We start from the raw sequence: 8,473 nt of genomic DNA, 5'->3' as shown, positions 1-8,473 counted from the left end.
CTAAACTGGTTTCTATAAATCATGGAACACACCTATACTGATTACACGACGCATATACGCTAGCACTCTATTCTGAGAACTTGTATATGCTATTCACTTGAAGTTCATTTCTGTAATATCCCGTCCTCCCCACTCGAATATAATTATACTAACAGAACGATAGATAACCAGATCCCTGAGAAGAGATCACTGCCAGTTGCCAGACAGACCACTATTCAGAATAAGTTACACCAGCTCATTCGTCATTGTAGGGATACGTAATCCCAAGGCTTTATATGCTACAGAATTAACAGATATAATACTGCCAAATCAATCTACAAATATATGCAGACGGGATTGATGCAGCCGTGTCACACAATTTACATAACACGGTGTGCTATAAATATAACAACCACAGCCACATCACAGCCTTAACAGAGAGCTACACTTTAAACGTTAGTAAAATTGGCTGCAGACTCAAAATCAGTTATAGATCCATTTACAAAACTCTCACATTCGCTTTGACTCCCTTTAATAAGGATATTAAAGTCATCTCTTCCACTTCCCCTAAGCTCTTTACTTGTAACTCACGTCCTGAATACACGTCTCCTTAACTAGTCGTACGAGAGGATCGCTAGGAGTATTATACGAGTATTCCTTACACACGCATTGGTCTCATATCATGACTAATTGCGAATGGTAATATACTAAAGAATGCAGTCACAGTTACCAAGTGAGAGCTAATATGAGAACAAAATGAAGAAGTACCACGTTACAGTCCAGTTCCATTTTAAGTCATCCAGCCATGTTATACACTTGATTTGCTGGATCACATCTAGAACAGTCATCGAGGCAAGCAACCTATCACCCCCGACCACGCTTAGGAAAATCCAATACCACTGCTCACTCATTCCCTACCTTATCTTATCGTTAGTTCACATCCTGGTGATATCTAACACATGGCTATCCGACTCACAAGCATTTCTCTTGCTCCATCCTCAATTCGCAACTTCGACAGCCCCCAAACCAATCAACTCTACAGCAAGCATGCGTCTAAATCAATCACTACCAATCTAATCATATCCGAATCTTATCCTTTCATACTCCTTCCTATCACACCATTCACACATCCCACCACATATATCATCCACAAACAACATCGCATCGCAACATCAGCTCACGCAATTCATCATTCACCCAATCGCACACACATCCATCGAGCTATCGTCCCCTCCGCCACGTCTAAGTGCTCCTCCATTCCTATTAACTCTAATGTTGAGTCTCATCAAGCCACCAACCATCCAATTCCTATTGCCCATCCTCCATCGGGTTCTGCCTCCATTTATTCCATATCGTGTAACATGGTCCATTTAGCTTCCATCTTCTATGATCACATCCCATGTATCCATCTGAAAGTATCCATCAACCACTACATCCCCAATCCTGTTCATTATAAGTTGTTCCCTCCATCCTATCTTGCAACCAACACATTGATACAAGGCTGAGGAATGGACAGGATAAATCATATAATTTTAAATCTAGCATCAAATCCGTTCATTATGCACTCGATCGGGGTATCCGGTTCTTTCGAACCTTTATCGCACCAGCACGAATTCAAGAGCCATAATAATCTGGCAATTAGCCAGAAATACAAGCCACAATCATGAGAGCGCCGCTGGTATTCTCTACTCAAACGACATCCTATTCCTTATTCTATCATGACAGTTTCTAGTCCATGCCCAGTGATTTTCGACATTGAACATACCCTGGCACGCTTCAGGAGTCCCGTTATTGATGCTGGTTATATTATATATGTATGTAGGCAATCAAAAAACTATATTAATTAAAGTAGGGGATGTAAATCAAGGTACAAGAAAGTCAAGATGAATAATTCTACTACCTTTACTTTCAATATATACATCAGTCTAACACTATCGTTGCCGAGGCTTGCGGGCTATCTCTACGACCCACGCTACCAAGAACACTGCGACCTTTATTGACACTTAAACAGAACAGGGATATTTATTATTGTTAAAACCCTGACGTTTCACGCTACATTTAACAAACTATAACAATAATGTCATGTCTTCCAACATTTATAAACACAATCAATGGGTTTCCTAAGACTTGGTCTCTGTACCCCCATCACTGGCTCAGGCTAGCTTATATAATACAAATTCGGTTCCGCACCGGTTGCTAGTTTGCTGTTCGGTTTCACTACTTTCACCTTGTCCACATCCTCGATTCTACCCACCTCCGCCCTTCATACCCGACATCAAAAACAAGGGTTGCTATTATGCACTTTCTGTCTCTGCGGCCATCAATTTTCAACAGTCCCCTCGCCGGAAACCAAACAAATTCACCTGCATAAATCGTGCCAATAACTACGGCACATCCAAATAATACTAGCTGGAAACACGAGCGCAAACAATGTTTCCTGAACCCCGTACAAACCGATAATAACGCAAAGCTTCTATGCGTGCGTGCGTGCCGTGCGGTGCTGCAGTGCGTGTCGTGCTTGCCTGCGAAGTGAAGAATAAACAATGAAGAAATGCTGGAAGATGGAGAGTTGTGCAATACGATGAATTTTGAGTGCTGTGTGTGATGTCGTGCTGTGTCGTTGTTCCTAGCGAGCTAGATAGAAGGACCTGAACGACATCAAACTACATCGTTTTTATATACTTAATGTGAAATTCCGGACACCTTAGCTTGCCTTATCTGACGCGTATTCACCACCTCAGTCAGAGGACATGCATACCTAATGTGCAACAGTTGTCGACGTAGTCAATACCACAAGCGAATGAGAAATAAAAAAACACAAAGATGAAGAACAAGAATAATCACCTTTATAATTCCCTACGGCCCGGACGAGCCAAATGACGAGCCAAGCGACCAATTGAACGGCCTCAGCAAATCAAAAAGTATAATGACTAAGTATATAAACTTCTGCTTGTCTTATATTTACTTCTTAAATGTATATGTTAAAATATATTGACATTATTCATGTGTTAATAAGCCCTTTCAAATACAAAAACACTGAAAATCATATAGTATAAGAAAAAGGAGCATGCCCAATCACCAATATTAGCAAGTATTTACATAAAACCTGGAAATATATTACCCTTCACATTCCTCTTATATGATAATCCAGCGGAAGTTCTGTTTTAAGGCAATGAGCTGCCAACAAGATAAAGTATAACCCTGGAAGCATGTGATGTGGGCAGTTAGTTTTTTCAAACAGCATTCAAGTATCAAGGATAATTACCTACATTGGATATTGCCAACTAAACTGAATATGATGCAATATACCTAACAATATGGCCCAGCATTCGTATATTTTTTCATGTATGATGCCCTCTGTGAAAAGTTTGGAAACCCTCTTTAAGGGATTCCGTTTTTCACTCTGCTTATTTATGTATACGTGGATGGCAATACACAAGAACACCAATAAACTTTTCAAATAAAACATAAGGCTGAATTATTATTGGATCTGAAGGTACCTACCTGCATTCCAAAGCCAAGTCCCCCAGACTTAGCTACGTATAGTTAGGTTCAAACCCCTAATTAAAAAGCAAAATCAGGAAATCTCATTGAACCGGTTCCATCAATTAATTGGATCTGATAGTAGTATAGCAGGTGGTCAGGATTGGTGTTTGGTTTTTAAATGTGTCAGGACGAGCATAACCAAAAATGAGTGAGCCTTTAGCATTTCTCGATCATCGAAGTTGAGACCTTTGTGATTCAAAGTGACTCTGGGGTTAAACCCTTAACCCTCACCCCTAACATGCACCCATTGATGTTTTTTTGGGATGCTCCTGTCGCGTATACGCAGCGTTTTTCCAGTTCCCCCTCAATATCCAGCAACTTCGCACATCCATTGAGAGGAGTGGACCAACATTTCCGCAGGCCACACTTCAACCTGACAACTCTATGCGAAGGAAGTGTTGCACGCGTGAGGCCAAGAGGTCACACCAGATACGAATGGGTTCGGACCCCACAGAACCCCCCAATAAAGCAAAACTGCACGTTTCAGAGTGGCCTTTTATTGTGGCCAGCCTAAGGCACACCTGTGCAATAATCATGCTGTCTAATCAGCATCTTGATATGCCACACCTGTGAGGTGGGATGGATTATCTCGGCAAAGGAGAAGTGCTCACTATCACAGATTTTTTCAGATTTGTGAACAATATTTGAGATAAATGGTTATTTTGTGTATATAGAAAATGTTTTAGATCTTTGAGTTCATCTCATGAAAAATGGGAGCAAAAACAAAAGTGTTGCATTTATATTTTTGTTCAGTGTATTATGCTCATTTTCAGGTTCATATTTGTATTTAGTGCCTCGAATGTGACATATTTACATGTTTTAATGTTCAAAAAAGTTGCTATTTTTCTCATAAAGCCCAGTCTGCTCTGATTGGTTAGCTGGCTGGCTCTGTTGAGATTGGTCAACCGCTTAGAGTTGTGTTTAAAATGTCACAAACCTACAGAACACTCTTGAAGAAAGGGAAAACCACAAAAATTGGAATATGGCCTCTAAATAATATAAATGGAGATTATCCTGCTATATTTCAAAATCCAATGGTAAAATCCCATGATTACCAAAATCAACACATATAATAGTAGACTCAAGAGGAATACATAGGGTGATTCATTAGATACAGATATATATAGGACATTGAGTTCTCTTCATGAGCAGTTTAATGGTAGTGCTTAAAGGTGACCTATCATGCAAAATGCACTTTTGTACGTCTTTTACACATGAATATGTGTCCCCGGTGTTCCAGGGAACTCACCAAGTGTCAGAAAACACAACCCTCTCTATTTTCCTCCATACCCAAATCTAAAGAAAAAGGGGCTGCAACGGATCTGATACAGACTGATCCAGATTTGAAATATCTCTGACGTTAGAAACGAGGAGCTCCCCCTATATGGGCAACTCTCCACCTATCAGGAGGAGACAGCCACGGCCATTGCCGCTCGAAAGATCGAGACGCTGTAGTACATATGCCAGGCCTGTAGGTGGCGCTGTAGTCTGCCACAAAAGCAGCGAAGAAGACTTCTCACAGATTCAGCCCTTGCAAAAACACGGCTAAAAAAGAGCAAATAGAGAGAAATGAGGGATGGCTAAAATGCATGATCTGTTTGGTATTTTGAAGAAAAAAACTTTGCAGACATGTTTTATATAGGTATGGTCCTACAATATATTATTCAAATATAGCATGATAGGTCCACGTTAAAGTACAGTTTAAACTGATTTAGAGTTCTTAAAACTGTTGCTGAATTTTAATATCTGGACACACAGCATCATTATTATTCCTGAAATATTTTCAAACACAGATTTGGTTTGAGCTTGTGTGTACGCCCAGTGTGAATTATTTTGGATTCTTGTTTTAATGACTGTTTTCTTCTCTCAAAAATGTCCGTATATAAAATAGTCAGAGCACTCTTACTTGCCATGTGCATCACTATTTTTGACTTGAATGACATTCCAGCTCAGGTGTCTTGGAAGTTGCTCCAACAGGATACAGCGTGTCGTTGGATGTTTCAATGCTTCAGTTGTTTTTGTCTGCTCTGTTATGCAAATATTCGCAATACAAATGAGCAAACTACACCTAAATCCATGCTGTTCATTTCAATGCCAGCTCATACAAGTGGCCGTCGGCAAAGGAGTGTCCATGAACATTCAAATAGATAGCTGAAACTATGTTTGAATTCTCGCTATGCAGCACAGATTTATTTTAAATGGCTTCTTCTAAAATTGCTATATTCATCCTAGCATTTTTATGCAAATCAGCCAATTAAACAGGCTAGATGGAAATGACAATATTCAAACTTCCACAGTGCAGCAAAGCTTGCAGAACTGAAGTCACTCTGGAGGGAACTTTGGGATGTTTTCATCTCAAAGCTAGTTCAGCAGGTAAAATGCCATGTTTGTCAAGATATTGAAACGAAATGCACATTTGACATGAAGCCATTCCTGCCATTTTAAAAGGCCAGATTGTGATTGGATTGAGGGATGTCACTGCGTTCCTCTAACCTTTTTCATTACCAGTAGTAGCTTGATTCTGCAGGCAGATTTAACATCCATCGTGAGTTATGATCTCATCCTTGTGGAAGACATGTCACTCAGTAATATGCATTAAGCCACTGAGCTTACTGCATGTCAGCGAGGTGTGCAGCAGCATCCATCCTGCGCTGTTGGGAGAGAGCTTATGAGCTGCATGCAACAACAACAAAATCCAATTTGCCAAGCCATTTTGTGTGATGAGAGGAATTTGCTGCCTAAAACGAATCAGCTAAAGCTCTTTACTGGCCCTGCTGTTGTTTAATTGTCATTGAAATCATGCTGTGGTAGCACTCGGTCAGAGCCAATGAGTTCATCAGCATCTCCAACACGGCATTTAGGGATCCGGTAAAGTGGAATATGTTGCTCATTAAAGTAGCGTGCGGTGCATTTGTTTCCCTTAGGCCCCGAAACAGAGCAGGTGGAAGAGGAGTGGGGATGACCCAGTTTCATCTACATAACTCCCAGAAATCAGCTGGCCTTTTCTTGGTTGAGTCTGATTCCTCCGTCCCTGCTTGGATAGAAAACACCATGATTTACAATGATCGCTGACACGTCATGTTGTTTTTCTCTCTTCTTGAGTATTTGTTCAGATTGTCACACAATGCAGGTCTTGTTCAGCAGGTGAAAGGTTACACCAATGTAGCACGTTGTTGTTGAGACAGGCAGTGGGTTGGGGGGGGATACAGTCCTCTGGTGACATCATCCAAAGCACTCGCTTCCTCTCCCTATGTTTTACTGTTGTGGAATTTCTTTACGCAATATTGTATGTTTAGTTTGTTCTGAGGAAACCGTTCCGCCTGCTTTCGGGGAATTCAAGGGTTCGATTGTCAGGTTGTCATGGGCCATCTACCCTCCCCCCCCCTCATACATACACACACTTTTATGTAATTAAAACTGAGGTTACGCATCCAAAATCCACCCTTTTCATTCTTCACACTACCCTTTAGCTCCTAATTTTGTCTTGACGTGAGAGAAGTTGCATAAATCGCCCAAGCATAACAGACCCCAATCTCAGACTGTCAGTAGCCCCATTGCATTGTGGGTACTGTAATCCCTAAGGAAGAGGAATGCAATGCATGAAAAAAAGAGTTAACATTTTAAAGATACCGACTTGTTGCAGAGAGATTGCAGATGTGGTGCGATACAGTCAGGTTGTTATATGATCATTAATATGGGCATTTAGAAAAAGTAGAAATATTATTTAGACAAGAGAACTGGAAATGCTGCTAGGATGCTAACTAATGTCCGTGTTTTAAGACTTATTCCTGCAACACTCTGGCAAAATTAACCAAAAATGACCTCCCTTTTTTCCTGAAATGTAGCTTGATATTTATTTGTTGCTTGAAAAGTTTGACATCAGGAGATATGAGGTAATCGCCTGACAGAACGGGGGCGCTGCTGTTTCTTTGTTGCCATGGCAACACCATACCCTGAAACAAAGGTTGATTGTTGAGAGGAGCGAGACAGCCGGCATTTCATTAGGAGGCTGCAGCAGCTCCACGTGTGACTCAGTGTTACATCACACACTGTCATCAGCCACCTATCAGCTTCCCCTCGTCTTCAGGAGGAAAACAAACACACCTTTTCTTACCCCGAGCTGTTTGTACACTCCTGCTGCCCCCTCCCACAGAGAAGGGGATGTTAGCAGCTCCACAGGCCACCTTTTAGTAGATACAACCTACCTTTTTTAAAAGCATAAATATAAATGGAGTGTTGTTTCTCACTGCACCAGTGTATCATTTGAGGAGCTGTGATCATCTTTCATATCAGAATACAGCCAGCAGTCAGAGAGAATATTACTGACATGCCCACGAAGGCCTTTAACTGTCAACACAACTAATGAAGACAGGCAGAGAGAGAATACACTGAGAGTGAACTCTGATGTGGGGTCCCGGAGGCAGACACTGTACCGTAAGTGTGTGTTTTTACATGCACGAGCAATAACCGCCTGTCATCATTTCATCAGATTGTTGAGCCCGATGCCAATATCGATGTAAGAGCATTCAAGAAGGGAAGCAGATAACATTAAATTAACTGTCAGCCCGTTTCTCGTGAACTGCAATAAGTCGGGAACACACTGAAGGGAAGTCCTTCAAATTTGGCACAAGAGGATTAGGGGCAAAAGTGATTACATTTTTAAGAATCTGACCAAAAGTCTCAGAAAAAGTCAGAATTCTGTCCACAAGGTTTTAAAGACATTGAAATGACTAGATTCTAAGATCAAAAATGGAGTCGTTTGCACAAAAATGTGCTGATAATGTGTATTTATTTATAATGTGTATCATTTTTACTTCTGTTCTTGACACTTTTTTCCCCTGCATTGCAAGGACAGAGCACCCAGACATAATAAATCCATTTAGACTAAATAAATAAGCTTTTATTTGTCATGGTCTAGTTGCCCTGTGTCTTGTTGATTCCTAATTCC

The 8,473-nt window shown here is 40.8% G+C and overlaps 1 protein-coding gene across 1 annotated transcript in view; it reads left to right on the top strand.

Annotated features, from left to right (window-relative positions):
• Positions 1-8,473, top strand: part of prkx (protein kinase X-linked) — a 25,128-nt gene that overhangs the window by 3,237 nt on the left and 13,418 nt on the right. The window lies entirely within an intron of this gene.

Source organism: Notothenia coriiceps, unplaced genomic scaffold (genome assembly GCF_000735185.1).
Source record: "Notothenia coriiceps isolate Sejong01 unplaced genomic scaffold, NC01 NC01_scaffold00019360, whole genome shotgun sequence".
In the NCBI taxonomy this organism is placed as follows: Eukaryota; Metazoa; Chordata; class Actinopteri; order Perciformes; family Nototheniidae; genus Notothenia; species Notothenia coriiceps.
This window is presented reverse-complemented; position numbering and strand designations above follow the sequence as displayed.